Below are 23,304 nucleotides of genomic sequence, written 5' to 3'. Positions count from 1 at the left end.
TATATCAGTAAATCATTCCATGGGATCAACTTACGTGGCACAACAGTAAAAGTGGAGCTTGAAGACTAGACTGTGGGCTTTAAAACTAAATGTAAGGTGCTCCCTAGTGTAATTATAACAGTAGTAGCCCAGACTCATTAAATCCCTTCTGATGCATATCATCATCCCTCGAATGAGGTGCCAGAATCACAGCGAGTTCCATCTATTCAGTGTCTCCTGCTTTCAAGACTGTGGGCATTGTTGGCCTTTAAACCTTGACCAGGTTTAAGGCGCAACATCAAATAAAAAAATAAACAGCACCCACAAAAAATTTCCAAAGCTTCCCAAAGATCAAGAAAATTAAAATTCCTCTGCGCGAAACTTGTCAATCACTTACATGAAAAATGTTTTGTCATTTTCTTGTGAACACTTGTTTTGAGATTCCAAACTGACTTCTTCAACTGTATGCTTTATTTGACAGTTCCAATCATGTAACACTGCATCGTTCCGCGATAGATGTGCCGAGGGTGTCCTCCCTGTGTAGTTTTCCTGTAGCGGTGTAATCTGTGGAGGAAACAGTGGTGTTTTTTAATGAGGAGCCATGGTCTTCTCTTCTTCATAACAGCTACTGTCTGTCTGCAGCACAGTGCAGCACAGCGCAGCGTGCTCTGCTGAAATGTGGTCTGTCTACGAGGGATTGCCGGGGCCACTTTGAAGTACTTGCGCTGTAGCTGTTCCCTTTGTGTGTAACAACACGAAGAAAAATCAAACCTAAAACCAAAACACCCATAAGAATACCTGAAAGGGCCGCAATATAAAGTGCCATATGTATATGATGCTTTACACATTTCTTTTTTGTTTCATCTCCTCCCCTCTGCCATGATTATGCATGTCTTCTGTGAAGAGCTGCACTGCGTCTGGAGGGCCCCTTGAATGGAAACTGCGAGGTACAGAGCGGCACATTAAAATCCTCTAAAGCTCTCAAACGAACAACCTAGGGACAAAACATGAATTCCATGAGGTTTGTTCCCTTGTAGTGGCGCAGCTCAGACGAGCTCACATTTAACACTGGCTGCCATCTCAGACAGTGGGTCCAGTGGGATGTGTAGCTATGTGTTTATCAGAAGATGAACTTCCTCTAATAATGTGGCACGTTTTCCCCGGATTGTCCCCCCCCCCCCCCCCCCCCCATCCTCCCCTCCCCTCTCCCGTACCCACATCTCGTCTTAGACTGTAGTTGAAGATGGCGTACCCGAGTTCAGAGGAGCAGCCGTCGCCTGAGTCGTACAAAGCTCTGCTCTTTGGGGGCTAAGGGTTTTGTCCCTGTACAGATTCTGTGGCACACTTACAATGGTAAAAATGAACAGTGCATGATTGTATAGTTCATATGATCATGGCCTACATTGTGCTTGTGTTGGATACTTCACTATAGAATGTCATGTTGTTAACTTGTAAGTCAAACTAAAGTTTTATTTACTAGAGAATTGGAATGAACATAAAAGCATTAAGGCCTTCTTACATGGATGTAATAAACTTGACAGTCTTGTAACACATTTAATCTTGTGAGCAAAACAATCAACAAATAAGGTTGTTGTTTTATACATGAATATATTGTATTTGTAGTGTATTATATATATATATATATATATATTATATTATTTTCATTAGCATTTATTTGTGTGTACACAATTTGTTATTGCTCCTGTACCTCTATCCTTCTTTCACCCAAGAAGCAAACCAAATAATTCTATAATCATAAAACAAATATATTAAACACAAAATAATACAATCTCTGACTACACCATTAAACAGTGTTAAGTTACCACGATTGCAATGTTCAGCTTTAAAAACAAAACATTAGTGCTATTGAATACAGCATCAATAGTGTCCTCTTGTGGACATTTAATTCATTTTAATTTGGAATGTTTCCACTGTACACAGTCGACATCAGGACAGACCTGTGTATGATCATGATCGTCCGCTGGGTATCAACATTAACAGTTGTCCACAAAAGTGTGTACAACCCAGATTGTTTGGGCAGTCTACATGCTGAATATCTTCCAGCAACAAAAAATAAAACCCAGATACTTCCACGTCACTGCTGGAAATACTAACAGCAATTATAGCCTTTTATTTGTGACAGAAGAGGAGAGAGTGAGGAGGGAAAACATAAAAGGGAATTAAGCCTATTATTGCCACTACAGGAAGTACAGCATGTTTCTTCTCACCCTGCCTTCATACCAATGTAAAGGTCAAAAGAATTTTCATCAAGACTCTCTCATCAAGCTGACAAAGTACAGAAGTTGGGATGTTCTTAGCAAGTACTAATTAGGAATTAAATTCATGCCAAATATTGATGCCATGAGAGGTTTTGCCACAAACAGATGTAGTTGAGAGTGGAGCTCTTTGCACATATGAAATAAGAGCGAGGCACACTGCTTTTTATTTTGATGGTATATTAAATGACAATGACACTCATCCCTTCATGGTGACAGGATGAACACATCTCAATGATCAAAGCACTGGTGACACGCCTCCAGGAGACAGATGCATGCTTTACATGTTAGGGCGGGGGTTTGAAATCCATAAGACAATTCAGACAAAGTTTTTCTCTCCATCAATAAACACGTGTTTTTCTCTGATAAGGTTCTCTCATAAGTTTTACAAATATAATTAATACAGGGTTAGGATTGGGGCTAACCTAGAGGGATTAGGAAATGTTCCATATGCTGAATTATTTGTTTTTATTGATAACAAATAGATGACAAAAAATAAAAGTTGTAGGTGAATCACGCCCTACTGTACCAAAGCTTTGAATGAATCCATGCATGTACTGATGTTCATATCAGACTCAGGCTTGTTTTACTGCAGATTTTGAAGGATCAAGAGTCCACAGGGCCAAAAGATTTCTTCTCCTTCATCTCTCATTCTTTCTTCTTTCTATTTGAATCTCTTCTACATTAAGAGCTCCTGAGGGGAGAAAAAGGGATCATTTATTCACCTCCAAACATCTCCGGTTGGTTCAGGAGGCTCATCAGAGGCCCTTCTCCTGAGAGAACTTGAAGTGCCGCTCCATCTTTGAGAAAGCCTTCTGAAAGCTCTTGCAGATCTTCTTCCTGGAGCTCTACTTCTGTCCCTATTCCTGCTCTGAGTCAACTCCGTGAGCTTCTGTATCAGCTCCTTCTTGAAACTTTCCTTCTAGAAGAGCTCTGTCCTGTAGCTCTCCTCCTTCTCTGCAGAGCTATTGTCTCAGATCCCTCTTTGTCTGAGCAAACTCCTTGAGCTCTTCCATGCTGCTTCTGGGAGAGCTCCTTTTTGTAGCTCTCCTCGTTCTCAAAAGAGCTGCTACCTCAACTCCCTCTCAGAGCAAACTCCTTCTCGAACCTCTCATCTGCTTTGACAGATCATTCTTGAAGAGCTCTTCCTTCTTAGAGAGCTGTTGTCTCAATTCCCTCTCAGTCGGAGAAAGCTCATTTTTGAGCTTCTCCGTCTGCTCCGGCAGCTCTTGCTTGAAGCTCCCGTACTTCTGGGAAAGCTCCTCCTTGTAGCTCTCCTCCTCCTCCTCCTCCTCCTCCTCCTCCTCCTCCTCACTGTCTGAACCAAACTCCTTATTGAGCTTGTCCATCTGCTCTGACAGCTCCTTCTTGAAGCTGTCCTGTCTCAGGGAAAGGTCCTGCAGATGGCGCTCATCAGTCTCCGCCAGATGCTTTCTTGTGTCTTCCTCTGACACGCTAAAGGCAGCGGCGGCCCTCATCCTCTTAATTTTAATCGTCTGGATGTTGAGATTGAGCCAGAGAGCAGCAATCTGTCTGTCCCTCTTATGTACGTCTAACATTGCCTTCTTGTGCTCTCGCTGTTGGACTTTACTGACAAACATGGTATACATTCTCTTCCATGTCAAAGAAACAGCAGGAAAGAGGCTTTATCTCTTATATATATTTGATCAACATCCTCCACTGCGTACATGAAGGAGCCAGGCAGACAGGCTCTTCTTGAGGTTGTCGTTTTCCTTCGTCGTCTCCTGTCTGTCATCCAGATGGTCTTCGCTCTCTCTGGGGGGGCGTCATCTGGTCTGTGTTTTCAGGCTCCTCACATTGTGTCCCCGCACCCGAAGACTCGTTATTATTATTAGACACAAAAAAAAGAAGAAGAGCAAACGCGTCTCTTTATGTCTGTTGGCCTTCTAAAGGAGAATGGTATCCTGAGTGGAAATACACCATTTAATAAATCAGATTAAATAAAGCCTGAGTTTAATCCTTGGTCAGTGTGAAGCTTCAGCTACTTTTATAGCATCGGCCAACTTTGTGATGTCATTATTTCATGTCGCTAAGCACCCGGGCTTTATGACAAATTCTCATTTCATCAATTTGTTTTCTACAATTATTTTTTATCATGTGACTTCAGGTACTCAGTGGTGGTTAGATGAGTAAAACACTTTAAGGCAGTGGTGTCAGAGTTGTCTAAAGTCTCAGGCAGTCAGTGTTGGTTTGGTTTGAGGTGTAACATTCATTCGGTTCCTTTATTGTGGCAATAAATAACTGCAGGGCTACGGACTCTGAAACTACCGGCTGGAAGACAATCTGGTTCTTAAATTTTATGAATAGAGCAACATAAACTGAAACAATATGGAATCTATAATTTAAGCCTCTTCATTTCTGAATAAGAGCGCGAGAAAATAATGCAATGACTCCATCTACTGGATGAAACCTGACGAGCTCGCAAATAAATAATTTGCCACCAATTTACAATATACTCAAGCCCAACACTTACCTCTTTCATAAAATAATTTGTAAATTATGTTTTTACAGTTTTTTGCAGTATTTAAACATGTTCACTTAACTACTAAGTGCTTTTTTGACCATTATACATAATAGTGCTCTGTGTATGGTACACACAAAACTTACCGCAGTCGATAGGAAAGCCTCCTTCATGTATTCTCCGTCAGTGAATGGTTTTCCTTATTCCACCATTAAAAAAACTGAACTAAACATGGTGCCCTCCAGAGAACAGCAGTAACCTACAGTGTCCTACGAAGGACAATCAACTCAAATTGTTTGTCTCAGCAGAACAATATGCAGTGGTACAGCACCACCTAGCGGTGCGTTTTAGTTTTTGGACTCTCCACCTGTCAATACCTTCGCGTGCCAGGCATGACACGTGTGTCTTAGGTTGCCTACCACTGGTCTAGGTTCTCACCGAGTGCTCCCCCCGCGCCCCCAAAATCCCAAAAAACATGTCTCATGAAGAAGACTGGAAGCTTTTTTTTCAATCAATCTCAATCTTTGCAGTACTGTATACCTTGCAAAGACCAGATTTCTAGATCAATACATCATCATCCACAGGAGGATGCGGCACTCACTTATTTCACACAAGCATCTGCTGTGTGTTTTTGAAGACTCATGACAGCTGGACATTTTTCGATTCTGTCATTACTTCATGCTGACACTTGATGGCAGTGTCCTCTATAAAAATAAAAAGCATGCACAATGACTCACCCAGCAACAGAGTTGCTGCTTGGTCATTCACACACCTACATGCTTGTGATACCCTCCCACTTCACACAAACAGTCCTTTTTACGAGCACATGTAATCAGACCAGCTCCTGGTGATCGCTGCAACATCTCATTCACTATTTTATTGTAAGGAAAAATACTGGGTGTCTGCTTACTTCAACAACGAGCGATTTGAACAGGTGAAGAATCATTACAGGCAAAGCAAGATGGCAGCTGTGTCAAGAAGAAGCCTGTGACAGTGAGGTTCTGTGCCTCAGCCTCTCGCAGAGTGAATGGAAATATTTCGCTTTTTGACTTACTAGGCGAGACGGGCACGGTGGCGTAGTGGTAAGCGCTGCCGCCTCACAGCAAGAAGGTACCAGGTTCAAGTCTGTGAGGGGTAGTTTTATAATCTCCCCCCGTGTCCACGTTTCCTCCCGCCTCCAAAAACATTCAAATTTAGGTGAATTGATTACTCCAACGAGTGGTTATTTGTCTCTGTGTGGCCCAGAGACCCACATGCTGGCGACGCGTCCGAGGTGTGCCATGACTCCTGCTCATAGCAAGCTGGGATCGGCTCCAGCAACTCCCATGGCACACAACATGGAAGAGTGGAAGATGGATGGATGGATGGACTGTTCGTTCATGGTCAAAGTTAATGATACAGGCTCTAATAGGAGAATTAGTCCCACCACTATTACCCTTTCGGATCCATTCACTCTCATCCCTCCCTCTTTCCATCCCTTTGTTTCTGCTTCCATCTCTCCATTCCAAGTACACATTACAAGCGGTGTTTATTTGTACCATTTGAGAACAGTCCAGAGATCTTTGCGCTTTGTAAGAGATCAAAACAATCAATGAAAAAATCAATTGGATCTGCGAGTCTCAAGACTGCCATGCAGTAAATCGGCTCTGAATGACAACACAAATGTGAACCGTCGTTTTCTTCCTTTCTCTAAAATAATTTCAAGGGATGTTTGACTGAAAGCTTGCGATTGGTTTTGCGGTATTGTTTTTCCCAAGAGGCCAAACAGAAAACAGAAAACAAGCCCCTGTGGTTTTTGATAATGCTCATGGGATGAATGATAGTTTTGTCAAACTGACTCCATTTTCTGGGCAAATCCGCACCGATTTTTGTACTTGTGGCCCAAGAGAGAGCTGAACGTCATTGTGATAGTCAAGTTTGTTAGAACTCTGAAAATACATACTACACGTGTGCTGGTGGGTGAGACACATAAACCAAAGAGGCCTACTTCCCCCATACTTTCTAGGCTCTTTAATTAACTCTTTGATCTGAGTGCTACGTGGTGCGCTAAGGCCAGAGGCAGCTCGAAGGACAGATTGGATAGTATTGTGTATACAGCATGCCACAGCAGGATGAGAGGGAAATGCTGACATACTCCTGAACTGATTGAAATGAAAGGTTAAATTTTTGTTTACTTTGGCTCCAGCTTCGAATGGTGTACTGCCACCATAATGTAGGATGTTTAGTGTTTACACTGCTTGCTCAATAGGAGAAAGCTCACGTCCAGTCACGTTGGTTGATCGATTCTATAGCATAATCCCCTTGTTTTTGCATCTTTTTTTTATTTTCTGTGAGATAAAGTGAAATTCAAAGGCACTGAATGGGTTTCTCACACTGCAACTCAACAGTCATTGGAGTGTATTGGGGTTTGAGGTGTTTGAATTAAAGGGACAGTAGATCTGAAAGTTTTAAAGGGAACAGTTAGATCACTTTGTTGGTTGGAATATGCAGCATGGTGGAACGACTTAATAACAATGCGTGACGCAATGAAAATTACATGGCTCTCACTTGAAAGGAATAATTATTCACTCTCAGGTTGCTCTCCAGAGAAGTTTGCTCATTCCAGCACGTGCATTCTCAGTCTCTGTAAGGTAGGCAAAAAAAAAGCTATTTTACACACCAGCCAACACACACACACACAAATGCACACAGACACACAGGTGTACATCAAACCTTGGAGGCAAGAAGAACCAGGCCTTGGAACTGAATGTGCAACCAAGTGTGTGTAATTGAACCTGCAGCACTCCTCCGCTGTGCAGTGGAAAGAAGAATAGGACCCCGGCCACATTCCAGCCCTGCCTCCCTGGGCGAGAGACAGTATTCAGCATTCCTCTGCATGTCTATCAGACCAGGTGCATTCCACATCCACATCCACTTAAAAAAAAAAAAACACCATTCAGCAACACTCAAGTTTACTTAATAACAAATGGGACGTGCACAGGCATGCCTGTTCATACCCAAGTGCATACAGGGACTTACAGGGGATCATATAGCATTATTATGTGTGTATGTTGGCATGGCAATAAACAGCATGACATCCAAATTTAACTGACCTCATTACCTTATAATTAACATTCTGCGAAACACACATCTGCTCATAAAAATCTCTTTAAGAGACACATATTGAACATACTGTACATGTTTTCCACACATGCAAACTCTTTCACACAAACACACATATGCTTGAACAGTAAAAACATTTTTTTTTTTTTGTCTGTGCGGTGTGCCTGCTCTGCTGTGTGCTATGTAGAAGAAAAAAAAAAGTGTTCTGTCTCTTTAATTCTTGTGTGATTCAGTCATTCTTAATGCAAGGATTTCTGTTTGGAGGAGGCTGAGCTATTTAAAGAGCAGGGGTTGAATAAACTGTGAATGTACAGCCAGCCTCTCTTTGAAGTGCTGCAATGCACTGTGAGTCACACATGACATTGCAGACGTGTCTTGTGTGTGTGTGTTGTATTGTGTCTTTTCTTTAATCTCTACATTTTTGGAGGTTATTTTTCTTTCTCCAGATAAGAATAAAAAAGACAATCACAGGTAGTCTTTCTGCGACAGAACACGGCGCAGACAGGAAGAATGTGAATAATAAAATCTCAAGGGTGAGGGAGAAACCTGCAAGAAAATGTGATGGGGAGATAGATGAATTGATGAGCGAAGAGAATACGGTTTCATCTGCTGGCTTGGCCGAATGTAAAGGCACAGCAACCGCTGAACAAAAGCTCCTTTCAATTTAAAGCACTGCTTTCCATCCACAATATTCCTCCATCAAACAGAGGGAAAGGTTGTTGGTTTCGTGCTGTTCGACAGGCACGGGACTCCATGGTTGACGAGCCCTGAATCAGACCAGTCCTCTCTGGCATCCCTGCCTCACCGCTACGCTTACTTCACCTATTCTTCCATTCCCCTTTGCTATCCTTATCCTTTTACTCCTTCCTTGTCTCTCATCCTTCATATCCCCTCCCTTTCTTCTTCTCCACATATCCGTTCATGTCGAGCCAATTCCCGCCCTTCTCCTGCTCTCACCCCTCCCTCCCTCATCAGTCCACTTCTCATCCATTTCCATGTGGTGACTTTTCATCAGTGAAGTGCCTTTCTGGCCCAACCACCCCCCCCCCCCCAACCCACCTACTCCTTCCGCCGCTCCCTGAATGGATGCAACATGAGAGAGGGGGGATTGAAACCTTCCTCCCCTCCTTCTGAAAGTGCCACCCCTTTGGCTGAAGCAGAAGTGGTACGTTCCACAGCAAGGACTGCAGAACTTGAGAGAGCACATTGTTTATAATCTGGCATTACAGGGGTCACTTCCTGTCACTCGTGTGTCTGCTCCTGAGGCCTACGGCGATCCCTTCAACACCCCCTCCCTCCTTGTTGTGGCCATCCATTGGCCAAGTAGCCCAGGTCTTTTGGACTAACCCAGTTCTTCCCCTTTTGTATAGGAAAGCTTCAACATCTGAAAACAATCAAATAATCTGGGCACAATGCGTCTCCTCGTGGAGGGGTGTTGGTGGTTCCCAGATGAGCGGGAGGATTAAGAGGAGGAAGCCATAAGGATGAGAAAGGGAGGGCTGGGGACAATGGCGAGGGGTTTTCATATGTTTTTGTGCGTGTGTAAGACATTTGAAGGGAAGTGATATTTTTGGAACAGAGCCTTCATATCTCAAAGCTGAAGAGTAACATGAGGAAACATGTCTGACCCAGAGGTTTAATAACCGTAATGCTTTATTCCTTCTCGTTTGATGTGGAATATATTTCACATAAAAAGCATCTGCCTCCATGTCAGGCAGTCAAAGCATCTAGATTAAAGCTATATCCTAATCCAACAACTTCTACATGTTTAAGTTAAATTTGTATTTGTACATTTGGGTTACAAAACTCATTAGAGTTGTTGTTGCAAATTTGTTGAGAGGATCACTATCATTTCAAGTCTCTAAAGTCAGGAGTGAGCAGATGTTTAGCTTAGCTTAGCACAAAGACTGAAAACTGCTGAAACCTGACTATTCTGAATTTTTAAATCTGCCTTCCGACCCCTAAGCTTGACTTTCAGTGCCTTTGTGCAATGTTTTATAAACTGAAATGCCCATTTTTCTTTGCAACACTCACAACTTTCCTTTGTTTCCTTCTCATCCTCCATCTTCTGCATGTCTCATGTGCTTCCTTATTCGAATGGTTAATAGTCATCTGTAACTTCCACTCCAACGTATTCATTAATCCTTTCTATCCTGTGGGGCTGGATGATGATTACAGGGAAGCCAACTGAAGCCGCCCAAATAAACACCCCTCAGGCAACAAAGGCCTGTCCACCTCGCCCTAAACACAGCTTCCCTGGTTGGATCAGGTTTCTATCAAGCCCACGCACAATATGCAAACAATAGGAAGCAACAAAGTCTCGAGTCCTGGGGAAAAAAAAAAAAACTGCAGCTAAACACAATTTAGTTTCCCATTTTTGTCACAGAGACTGCAGCAAATGGGACAAATTTACTGTGAAGCGATAACTTGGAAATGTTTGAAACTTAACAAATCCAAAGTGGAGTGGAATGGAGTATTAATACAATCTACGGTACTACTAATACAACTAATGTATGCATATACACAGCAATATAATACAGGATCATTCTAGGTATAGGTGTAGCACACAACCTAAGACACACTTATTTGCTAGACGTCCTTTCATTGAGAACAACCTAGTTCTCGGTGCAAAGCCTGTCGCTTTAAGCGTAACAGACTACGTTAACCACCAATACATTATTGAAACAAGATCTCAAACAATTATCTTCATGCTGCTTGAATAAATTCAAATATTTCTCAACATACACCCTGATGATGACTCAGCAATGTTTGAATAACATACAGACAGAAAGCCTGAGAGAGAGAGACTGCTGGAACAGACCATATAGTCAAACATGCCCGAGGGCCCTCACACTTCCTTCTCCTCCAGCCACTACACCTTTCCTGCTCAGCACCCTACAATTAGCATGCCTAGAAGTTGCAAGCTTCCAGGGCCAGGCTCACTCTAATCATGTGTATTGTTGTTCTGCTGCCAGGCATTTAAATTCAGCACCTCTGTAGTTTGAACCACATATCGTGGCCCAGATTGCCGTGAGTCCAATGGATAGTACGGAGGAGAAACTATACAGGTGGAGAATACTCAGAACACTATAATATTTTACCATCTAGAAAAACTCAAAGGTGAAAAATAAGATAAGATAAGATAAAATAAGAAAAAGTACATTTATTTCAAATATACAAACAAAACCAAATATCAGCAAAACATAGTATGTACACATGTTCGGAAAAGGAGTAGGAATAAGTATAGACTTTTATTTTTAACTCCTATACTCCTTTATAACTTATTTCGGTTTATATAACACATTGCAATGTAAAAAAAAAAGGTTTATAAGCAAAATAATTGGCAAAATAAGAGAGGTAAAGAAAAGACAAGAGATCCTGAGATTAGGTTATTTACAAAGAGCTGTCATCAGCCATCTCCGGTCTGTCTCACAAGAAGCCCTGAGGTCTCTGCAGACTGTATGGCGGCAACTACAGACACTGAATTTCCTTTCCACAGTTGCTGTACAAAGAGAGTCCTTCACTCCTCCCTTGTGACCAGAGGCTGCTTGAGCTGGTGATCACATCACCTGCATTCTGAGTTTGTCATCTGATTTTCTTAGTCAAACACAGGGAATGAATCTCCGGCACCGCTTTGAATAAAACTGGCCATGAGAGATGTTACTGTTTTTTGATACCATAAATTAAATCTGTTTTCCCTGTCACTGGGATGCAGGGGAAATGATCTGTTCCTAGAATAACTCACATTATCTAGAATTCTCAATTTATTACACAAACGTCGACTCAGTCTGTGTCAGTTTCAACGGCAGAACCACTAAAGTTGTGAGTTGAGCGGAAAACAGTAAACACACTTTTATAAAAAGCAAAGAAAAAAAAACACGACAAAATTAGAGCTAGTGGGAATGTCTATAACCTGTCGTGTGCTATGTTTTGCAAGCCATTTTCCAAAAAGTCAAAAAAGCTTCTATTTGTGTTGCCGTCTGATGAATGAGGTTTGTGTTGCGCTAAACGCATCCTTTAAGCTGTGATTGCTTGTTAGCAATATATGAATGTTGGATTGTTTGCCTTCTGAATGAATACTGTGATGTGAATCCTGTGATGGCCCGGATTACACTCGCCGAGGGAAGCCAAGGGATGCCTCCATTCATTAAGTAAACATCCTGTTGCTGTTTTTAAGAACACTGCAGTTTGTTTGTTGTGTGAAAAACACAGGAAATGCTCATCCACATTTGTGAAATAAGAAAGAGGGCTGACTTCCTGAACCCTGAATGCTCTAAAGAATACAAGAATGCTTGTGGGAAAATCCGTGGTCATTGCTTTTTCTGCTCTATTTGAACCAGGGGACACTTTAGTTGGGCTTGCGGTCATGCTCTCGACAGCTGAAACCCAATTCAAAAGGGAAGAAGTGATGACAAGAGTCTGCATTTAAGAGAATGTACGTAGTGTTTTTTCCTCTGTAACTTCACCCAACATGAAATATTACTTGTGTAAGTAAAGCAAACATAATCCATGTTAGACTGGCATCTGTGATTTTTGGTGAGAAAAAATGTCAGGTGACAATTGACCTTTGCTTTCAGGCACCAATCAGGATAGCAATACACACCTCAGACAGAAAATGTAGTCAAATACCGTGTGATATGTGTCAAGGCTGCACATGTGAGGATCCTGTACTCATGGGTTATCTATATCTAGTGGCGTGGAGCCATATTTTATATTCTCAGCAACATAAGGCTATGGCAAGAGCTGCATGAAAGCCAGAGAAATACAAAGAAACCTCTCACACAACATGCTGTCACTATGACAACCAGGCAGAATCATTTATCCTGATCTCTTGCCACTCCACACAGAGCAGAAATCCAATGGCATTTAAGTATTACGCAACCAGGCGAACGATTTGCTCGGCAAGGCTTTTAACACATTTGCAAATAGGATCCACAGGTGCATTCATCTATTTGTGTGGTTGTTTCTGATCTGTTTGAATGTATTTGATCCCGAGGCTGTTCCAGTTTAGTGGACGAAGCTTGGGGTGCACGGTGGGACAGCTCTAACTAGGCATTAGGACTACACCCACTTGTATGTAGTTTTTGCCACTCCTCAATCTGCAAACATGTGAGCTCCTGTGTATTATTATTATATTTATATTTATTATATGTATTTGATTTACCCCCCCCCCCCCCCCCAAAAAAAAAAAAAATCACAATACAAGTGATAGCTTTATGGATTTTTATTTAAAATTGTAGACTTTAGTATACAATGCAATCTTAGAATAATAAAGCTCGCATTTCAGAAAATATTCCCCCGAAATCCCTTTTCTGTCTTTAATCTATCATTTCGGATTAATAAACTTGCATGCAATGCATTTTGATGTTAACGCACTTTTACATTGAAACACAGCATTGACTTGAGAGGACTTGAAGACACTCCAGGTCGTTGCTGTGCATTTCCTCACAATTACGCAGCACGATTTTGTGGTGGTGTGATCAAAATAAAAATAGTTTATGAAAGGAAATTACAACATGAATTGTTAAAGGCCAAGTTTATATGTCAGCCCAAGTCCTTCCTCCAAATTACTTTGTACTTTGCGACGCTTCCTTCATGTATCAAGGCGTGATTGAAGGGAAACTTCTTTTGGGAAGTGCGGGCACGACTTGAGGATCATTTTGGAGAGAAACGCTCCTAATTTACTACTTACAGCTACAACCAATTGCATTTTATTACAATATACCTCACACTCCAAAAAGACAGAATAACCCGCTTGCGAGCCGAGCTTGTTTAATCGCAAGAGTGTTTTTTACTACGTCGCGGAAGGATCTATTTTCCTCAACCGAGGGTCGGACACATCCGCCCAGTTTTCCGATGTTTCATTCGCCCCCCCCCCCCGAGTTGAAAATGGAGTTTGATTAGAGCAGATGTCCAACAACTTCACATGGGAATTCCAAGTTTCGGTGCTTTTTTTTTTTTTTTTTTTTGCCTAACGCGTCGGCGTTCACACTGAACAGACTCGGATCGGTTTTCCGCTTTGTGCGCCTTCACTGCAAAATTACGCGGACACGTTGACGGAGCGGCGCGGCGCGTCCGCAGCGCTGTTTTCCCAAGTGTCGTCCTGGACCCCGAAGTTAGCGAATGGATGCTCGACAGTCAACCATAAATAACCCGGCGAACGTTCCAGTCTGCAGCTGCTTCTGTTTCTGAGGATTTATTCACTTTTTCGTTTTATTATTATTATTTTTTTTTAGCGAGCTGGGGGGGTCTGCGTTCGCTGGGAGAAGATGATGCCGATGGCCCGTTTGTTGTGGTCGGATTTTACTTCCAGGGAGGATCAAACGAATCAATGGTTGTCATTCCTCCTCGCGATTTCACGTTAGTTCCAGCCCGCGACGCTAACGCTAAGCTAGCGCGCCTTGGTTCACGCAGGGACGCGCAGGACAGCGTTGCGCATCGTTCCTTACCATCCGAAATAGGAGTAATTCTTATATGTGAAGGCAAAATGGTGATATTTGTGCTGTTTTATCCCGCCGTCGCTGCGTCCTCGATGCTATTGCTGGGATTTGGATCTCCGTGAGGAAAAAAATGAGTGAAGATTCAACAAATCCAAACAACGAGTGAGTAGCCCGCATACATTTACGCGCACAAAAGACTATTGACGCAAATATCTTTAGAAATATGGGACGCACGCTGTCCTCGGTGATCAGTTCCTGATGGCATTTCTGACCCAAACGAAGCTGGTTGTTCGTCTGACTTCTTAAGACTGTCCTGAAAATGTTTTTCTTTAAGTAGTTTTTGAACAAATACGAATGTATTCTGTGGCTTGCGTTGCATTCCGAGAACACTGTCTGACAAACATTGACACATGAAATCATATTTACTAAATTGTTTATTATGATGGGGGCGTATGTATATATATATATATATGTATATAAATAACACTATACGTGGACATTAATGGTTCCCTGTACATACTGTACTTACTAGGACAAGCATATAGCCAGGATATGTATTGTTGCTGTAGGGATTGGCCGTTTTATGATCGATGATGAAGGATCAGGTGCTGCAATAATCTAGTTTAAATTTTAATATGCGTGTCTGTCCGACGCGTCACGATCGGAACGCGTTTTTATTGACAATGCAAGCGTTGGCCGCCATGATCTCTAAACATAATCATCCATTAAAACCGTCCGGCTCATGTTCGCGTTTCCATCCAGCCTTTTCATAAATCCAAGAACACTCCGTCGCTATTGCGGCGACATTGAAAAGCTTGAAGATGCCTTTTTTTTTTCTCAATCACGCTCATTTACATATCACAATCTCCATTCATAAAAAAAAAAAGAAACAGTTAAAAAAAAAAAAGGCGTCACGTGCAATAACCGAAGAACGCACATATGAGGTGATCCGGTGCGCGTCGCGCCCATTTTACGCGTCGTTTCGCTATTGTTTTAATGGGCTGATCCCTTGTGTGCGCTTGTTGACAGTCAGTGAGAAATATCTGCTCCGGGAGGTGCTGCGGTCACATGATCCCCTCCATTCATAAAGTACCTGCCTGCCCATTCACAGCACTGTACGCTGTTTCGCATTGCACCGACGGTCACATTTCCTGTGTTCTCCGTCCAATGCGTCACACATGCACGCCACCTCTTCTCGTTTTATATATGTGTGTGTATATATATATATAATGCGTCGTACGTTCTATTTAATCAATTCTCTACCACCTCCGGGGCTTTTCTTTTCTAATGCATTTGACACAGAGGAAGTCCATTGCCCGTCTCGGCCATTTACATTGTCGTGAATGTTGGAAAACACAGCCATGCTTTTTTCTCATTCCATTTAACTGGTCTTTATGTAACATGTCATGTAGTTCATTTTCATCATATAAACACTCGGACTGTAATTCGATTTGGCCATTCGGCGTAATTGACCGCAGATTGTTGGAGGAAAACGTTTATGTTGCCTAATTTTTTTTTGGGGGGGGGAATAATTTCGTTGAAATCATGGAATCATCTTTGACGCTATTGAAGAGGTTCAGGCTTTTTACTTCTTGAGTCAAACCTTTAGTGAGAATGAGTACAGTGACAATTTAAGACCATTTGTGAATTTGCTGGGACAATGCAACGACCTCAGAGACTCCGTGAGGCCTCCATTGTCTGCAGATTATCAGTGGTATGTGAGGTGCAGTACACGCTGGGTTTTTTGTTCTGCCCTGCACGACGGCGTGTTTTTACCATTGTTGCATTATTTGCCTGTTTTCTGTGATTCATGGAGCAAAAAGAATACTGAGCATCTTTCTTTTTTTTTTTCTTGCTTTAACAGAGTCTCTTTTATGAGCTATTTTTAATGAGATTGCTCATCACACAGACCTATTCAGTGTCTGTTTTTATCAGGTGTATAAATCAAAATATTTGTCCCAGTTAATTCATTTAGAGACAGTGCGACATTGTATTTCTTTTTCATTGGTTATATAAATATAGATATTTGATGACTCACTTGCTGAATCCAAAAACAGTACCAGAGTGGTTTTGTCTGACAAGCTTGTGTACACACGTTACTTACTTACTTGGCCTTCGCCCTCACGAAGTTGAAATGACATCAAGGTGCACAAAGCCTTATTAGGTTTATGTTTGCATCTGTACTTGGATCTGTTTTGGTGTGAAGAATGTGGAGTGATGTAAACCTGATGTGAATGTTGCAGACAAGGACGGTGTTCTTGAAGAGATCTTTGAAAATATGTGGAACCAGGCTCTGTGTCCAATGTCAAGCTTATCTAAAATATTTATCTCAGTAATGCCAGTAGTCTGTTGAGGTCAACTGTGTCTGTATCTTTTTGTCTTTTGTACAACTGATACTGTTTTTTGTTTTTTAACATGTATGTGTTTGACTGTGAACATGAAGAAAAAGTTTCAAACATTTTATGCCTTGCTGAGCTAAAATCCGACTTTGTGGTTTTTGGAAAGAAAGGTTTCCCTTGTTGTTGATAATAATATGTTTCTCTATCCTCACCAGTGCCAATTTTGAAGTGTCAAAATGAACCAAATGCACTCCTCGTCCATTTGTATCAGTGGAGGGTCAGTTGATTGTATATTCCACGTTTGCATCTCGTTTTGTTTTAGATTCCTGCAGGTCTGTGGTATCGTCCGTTGCCAGTCATGTGATCTCTCTGTGATTCTGTTCTCTGTTTGCTTCCTATCTGAGTGATGGATTTGACAGCCCAGTATTATATCTACCAATGTGGGTGTCGTGATCTTATCACCTGAGGGCTGTTTTGAACTAACTGCCATTCCTGTTGCAGAGGTTTCCAAACACATTCCTCCTAAACAACCCCCATCATGTCCTGAAACGACAAAGGGAGACTGCTACTTCAGCTGTTAGGACTAGTGCTTTATGGCCTGGGTAATTGCCTATATCCTGTTGTCCCTTATATTAAGATAAATCATTTCCTGGACTTTTTTTTAAATTATAATTTCTTTATCTGTGGTATTATTAGGGATTATTTGCCAGTTGTTGTGTATGAATTCTTTGAGCATTTAGCTTTACTTTAAAAGAAGAGGTTTGATCTACAGATGCAACTTATTTTCAACAGCTGGAATTTTTTTCTTTTTGGTTTTGCTTCTGTATTATTTTGGGGAAGTTTTGCTTGAGACCACAATGGTTGCTGGAGACTATTGAAATGTCTTATTTGACATATTGGCTGCGTTACGTGTCACGTTTGTTTTCTGCGTGATGCATACATTGTAGATATAACAGTACGATGACATAAAATAGCTCTCATGGGTTCACTGTTTGTTTTGGGCTGATTGCATAGTCATAGAAATTACTTGTTATACAAACTTTATACCCCATTGTCAACTTGCAATGATCTTGGTCCATCCATAACAGGCCATTGAATCAAACATGTCTTGCATAGATGCGGACTATTCCATTCCCATGCCCTGATTTGGGCTGGAGTTGGTATTTTTTTAACCTGAGTTACTTCCTCCTGATCACTTTCATTTCCTCTTTAAGTACCACAGGAGCATAAGCTGTCGTAAAAGTCAAGCGTCTTCAGAGCATATTTCACACAATTGAGTATAGTTTTATAAGCCCTGGCATGGGTTGTTCCCAATGAAAAAACTTTATGCTGATGTGTTTAACTATAAATGAGACAAATAATAATTGAAAAAAAAAGTTACGCAATATATTGTTTCAGCATTATCGCAATGTGCCCATGTGCAAATGTTACATTGCAGGACATGCATTGCTCAATAAGCTAAATCAGCTCAGTTCATTCTAATCTTTCTGCAATATTGTACAGCCGTAGAATTGAGCACAGTTAGTCTATGAAGTGCAACCAAAAAAAGTAATCTAATTTCATGTAACATTTAACCGGCATTTGTAACAGTTCTGTAACAAATTGTCAGTACGGTAATGTGATTTCACGTCTTATCTGTTGTAGCCACAAAGCATAAAATTTAAGCCACATGTGACCAAGACGGCCTTAAAACTGAAATAGCACTGTTTAGTGTCTTATGAAAAAAGAAAGTCCAGCTTAATGTTAATGTTTTTAAACTGTCACATGAAAGAATCCAAATAATCAAAGAGCCAATCTATTTACCAGTACAACAGCACAGCATTAGCCCAAAATAAACATTAATATCATAAAGCTAAGTTACGTCTTGGGACTAGTTTGTTCCTAGTCTCTTGTCTCTCTTCTTATTCTTGTTTTTTTTTTACCAACTGCTGGAAAAGTAAAAGAAAGAACAATAAGTAAGAAGGCCAGCGTCACCGTTTTGTCATTCAGTTTGGCTAAAGTGCGATCATATACCATTCAAAAGCTTTACTTGGAGAATTTGTTAAATGTTTTAATTTTTTTGATAAATAATCAATAAAATAAGTATTCGATTGAGTTCTGTGCAAAGATAGTTATACCATGAGAAACTCTAATCCTATTTGCCACTGCTGCACGGGTTGTGGCAATTAGATAATAAAATAAAAATGTTATTTGCACAACAGGAGAGAATCATAAGATCCTACTTCAGCGACTTTGTGTTCTGCATGTTCAGGTATTTCATTCATTTATTATAGCACTTCTCTTTTCTTGTGGCACATATGCAAAGTGTACAATGCTATCCATTCCTCCAGTAGATTATAGCCTAGCCTCCGATCTGAGCTGCTTTCCACTGTCTATACGAGGACTGTTCGCGTCAGAAGTGGTCCACAGCGCCACAGACAGGAGAACAGAGTGACGGCACAGTGACCGTTCCAACGCTAAGGGAGAAGTTGTGTCACCGATTCTACCTGTTGGATGAATCTGCTGTCCAATCAGAGGCTGTTTCTGACGTATCAAACCAATGAAAGGCCGAGTTCCTGACGGGCCATGCGTCACATCGCAAGCCACCTCTCGAAGAAATGCCTTTTTTAGCACCGAGTATCTGCGTTGTGGATGTTGCTTTGTTGCTTTCCCTTGAGCTGCGTGCAGGAACATGAACGCTGGGCCTTGTTGTGAGCTCTTTTGCTGAAACTGGCCTGAGATGATTCGGGGGGGGGGGGGGGGGCACAGACATAACAGGAGACAGATGTAAATCCTAAACCATTCTGTCTTATGATTTTCCATACGCTTTGAAAACAGGAAGATGGTTCTGTATGTGTGTGGGAACATTTGGCATATGTGTGTTTCTGTGGTAGATGGACCCAGACGCTACCTGAATGGATGGATGTCATATAGGAATAGAGGGCTTTATCACGTTCTATTTAGAATCTGGTTGCTGTTTGGTTCCACTAACTCTAAGAGGCAAAGATTTTATGGAAGATTCTGAATCAAATGTATTTTCAAGTTGAACAGATGGGTTGTTTTCGGAGGGTGACGCTAATGCGTGTTATTGTCAACGTCGGAGCTTGTTGTGATGGCTTGCAACTTGTCAGAACGGTTTCTGTCTGCATCCGTAGGCTATCATCATGGTTTGGCGGTTTGTCCTTTCCACGTCTCTCGTGAGTGGTTTGGGCCGTTTCTTCCTCGGTAATGAGGGCTGTCCTGTTCCCTCAGCTTCCCGTCTTCCCCTCCGTCCAAATAGACAGGTGGACCTTTTGGGTCCCTGGAGGCTACTGTTTTCATCAACACATACACGAGATGCCGCAGCTGTGTAAGGCTTTAATTTTGCAAATACTTGCACTTAATTTAAAATAATCTCAGTTTCTGGATTTGTGTGTGTGTTTCTGGCTTTTGATACACAATGTGACTCTTCTTTTGTTTGTTGGAACACTGTTGTTGTTTACAGGACCAATCCTGTGATGGATTTTGGTCAGGGCTGCAGAGCGACTATGCAGATTTTACATTCATTTGCTGTCTTTTGGCCCACTAACTGCTGTTTGCTGCGACAGCGCCACCCCATCCAGTGAATTTGTTGCCACTAAGTTGCATTTCTGTGAAAAGATTGCGATAAATTTGAAGTGAAGCTTCGCCGTGTCGCAAAGCAGCCGAGTATGCGTGTTCTGTTGTGATTTTTTTTTTCCCCGTTCTCTTTTATTTTACTGAGTCAGTTGGTAGCTAAGCCGAATGTTCTTGTGAGGGAGATGACTCACCAGCAGCCCGAGGTGTTGTGTGGAGACAGGGCAAATTTCTCTTTCACTTCTCTTTCTATAGCCTACATATTAGTTTTCACTGCAGCCATTGTTGCAGGCTCGTGATGCTGGCAGCCTGTTGGCGCTTCTGCAGGCTTTGTCCCATTATTAGTTCTGTTTTATTAATGGCTAACAGACGAGCACTTCAAAAGTGTGTTGTTCTGGTATTATGTTGTAATTTGTACTGCGTCCACGCCGGGTCATGTCGGGGCAGTTTTTGGTATGCATGTGCCCTTGAGTTTGCCACTGGTTATTTGGTGGATTTGAACCGTGGCTAATTTGCCAGCTAGTTTGAACCATTCAGATTAGATGCACTGCTGGAATCGATGGTCAGTTCCCAGATTGCATGTTATTCCTTTCATCAATGAGGTGCGATCACGCTGAACCAAACGGCTACATCGCTCGGCTTACGAGTCGAGCTTTGATTTGACATTTGGTACCCTTGCTATTTTGCTTTTTTTTTTTTCTCATTTGAGTAAGTTTGTCTAAATTTGACTCCATCCAATCCTTTGATACTTCACTTCTAAACTGCCTTATGTCTACGAGCCTTGTAGATCCTGGCAACTTGAAATCAGCTGATGGAAATGGATGTATATTTAGTAAACAAAGACTTATGAGTATGTTTTCACACCGCCTTCCATTCCCCCCTTCTACTTTCCTAGCAACTGCTTTCCTTTTGGAGGATAATCTATCAAATCGGATTGGGATAAGTACCTTGTGTTTATTTCCCAATGATATTTTAATGATCCCACCCTCCGAAAAAGTCCCACAGACTAAAGTAGCCTGGTGAAGCCTGACTGAGCTTGACAGCCTTCCTCCAATTTTGATACAGGGGAGAAATTGGGAGGAAAACGGGCGATGGAAAAAAGAGGAGGTGGTAGGGGGTTTTTTCTTCTCTTTTTGATGCTAATGAAAGGAGGAATGGTTCTCCAGCTTTTAGCTTGCAGAGTGTGTCTCCCTTGCAGTATGCTCCGCTGCGTGGACATTGTGGGAGGACAAAACTTCGGGCCTGGGATCCAATAACGTGAAATTTCAGCAGAGAAGCAGCCATTGTGTAGAGACAGGCGGCCGGGAAGGGGTGGGGTAGAAGAGAGAGAGAGACGGAGCGGAGGAAAGGGAGGGTGCCTTGGCGAGCCCCCAGGGCTCAGGCCACATCCTTTCTCCCTCTCCTCCTGCACTCCTCCTCTTTCCCTTCTTCTTCCCCTCCTTTCCCCCCTCCCACCCAGTCATACCCCTGTCCGTGCCACCCCTACACTTCCTCTGGGGTGGGAAGCCCAAGACCGAGACAGGAGTGAAGCATGATGAGCCATGGGCAGCGGACAAATGGACACTTTGTCAACTGAGGAAATGGTTGTCCCAGGATCCCCTTTCTCCACCATTCACTGGATCGGTCTGCTCAACACATGCTCTGCTCTGCTCTCCTCCCCTCCACATTTAAAACAATATTACACTCGGGATTGCACTGGAGACGTTTCTTCTTCTGGGACAAGCTCTCCGTCCTCCCCGCAGCGTCCTCTAACCCACACCGGACTATTTACAGCATGTCACACGAGGAAGAGCTGCATCAAGCGATTTGTCTAATCATTGTGGTCGTCTATTTGGCAGCACGGCTTTGTTAGAGTGTTCACTCTGCTGCTGACTGAGGCGATGCCAAGTCTGGAAACGGAAGAGAATATTAAATAGTACACACTCCTTAGATTTGCTCTAAAGTAGTTTCAAGATTGATCGCGTTCTAATGTGGTCAGATCCCCCCCCCCCCCCTGCATATCGAGGCTACATAGGCTTGCACTCCTTGGAAAGGCCACATTCCCCAAAGCTAATTGGAGCTGTCGACTGTCACCCTGATCAAACCACAGGCACCACCTCTTCCACCACCATAGTGCTCTCTTACCCCTCCCTGTGAATTTTCTCCCCTGCTTTTCGTCGGAAATGAAGTCAGTCATCCAGCACAACAACTTAGAATAGTTTGAAGTAATGGGGGCTCCCCCCCTCCTCTCCCCCTCAGGCCAGCTGATCTGTTTCCGGTCTCAATTGTGTGTCCAGTGCGCTCCCAGCTAGGGCGTGGAAGCCAGCCATTAGCCCCTTTTTAAACAGCCTGTCCAATGTGGAACTGTTGCGCCTTTATGGTGCCCCACCAATCTGTTTAAATACTGCAAAGGCAGCAGTGGCGGCGCTAACGGCACTGAATCAACATCTTTACAAAGGATCCGAGGCAGCTGGGCAGTAGTACGGGGCTGGGGTGGGACATTTTGACAAGGGGGTTATGAGTTTGACTCATAACCGAGATTTAAAACTAACTAAAACAAATAAACAACTGAAAATGCCTTCGAATCGGCGAGAACATTTTGTCGCATGCTGGGGTTTTTGTTCAGTGTAAATAAACAAAGGTGGCTTTTGTCTCCATCGGCTGTGTGTGTGTTGGTGTGTGCGCGTGCGCAGCAAGTTGAACTCGGGTCTTTTCGGACCACTTGTTGTTTTTACCATAAAAACAGCAAGATTTTCATTTGAAGTTCTTTGATTTGAAGATTTTTTTTAAAAATCAACCCGCAAATACAGAACTTGTCATTTTTTGTTTGACGTGTGTCTCTTGCTCTTAAAACAAGGCTAACGCACACAAAGGCCACTAAACTTCCTCTGTGGGCCCTGCCCCCTTCCCTGCAAGTGCCGTGGTTGCTGCCATGTGTGTGATGGTGGGTCTGAAGGGTCAGGCCCTGGTCATTGTGCCCTGGTCACGCCTGAGTGACACCACCGCCTGCCTTCTGTTCACCCCAGAGAACCCTGGCTGATTGACAGCCCCTCCTGCATCCATCACCAGCATCCTTGATTGGGGGGGGGGGGGCATCAAGGGGTTTAACAGCATCAGTATTTTGTTCATTTATT

This window comes from Brachionichthys hirsutus, unplaced genomic scaffold, assembly GCF_040956055.1.
Source record: "Brachionichthys hirsutus isolate HB-005 unplaced genomic scaffold, CSIRO-AGI_Bhir_v1 contig_611, whole genome shotgun sequence".
NCBI classification, from domain to species: Eukaryota; Metazoa; Chordata; class Actinopteri; order Lophiiformes; family Brachionichthyidae; genus Brachionichthys; species Brachionichthys hirsutus.
The sequence above is the reverse complement of the archived record's forward strand: the minus strand, read 5'-3'. Positions refer to the sequence as shown.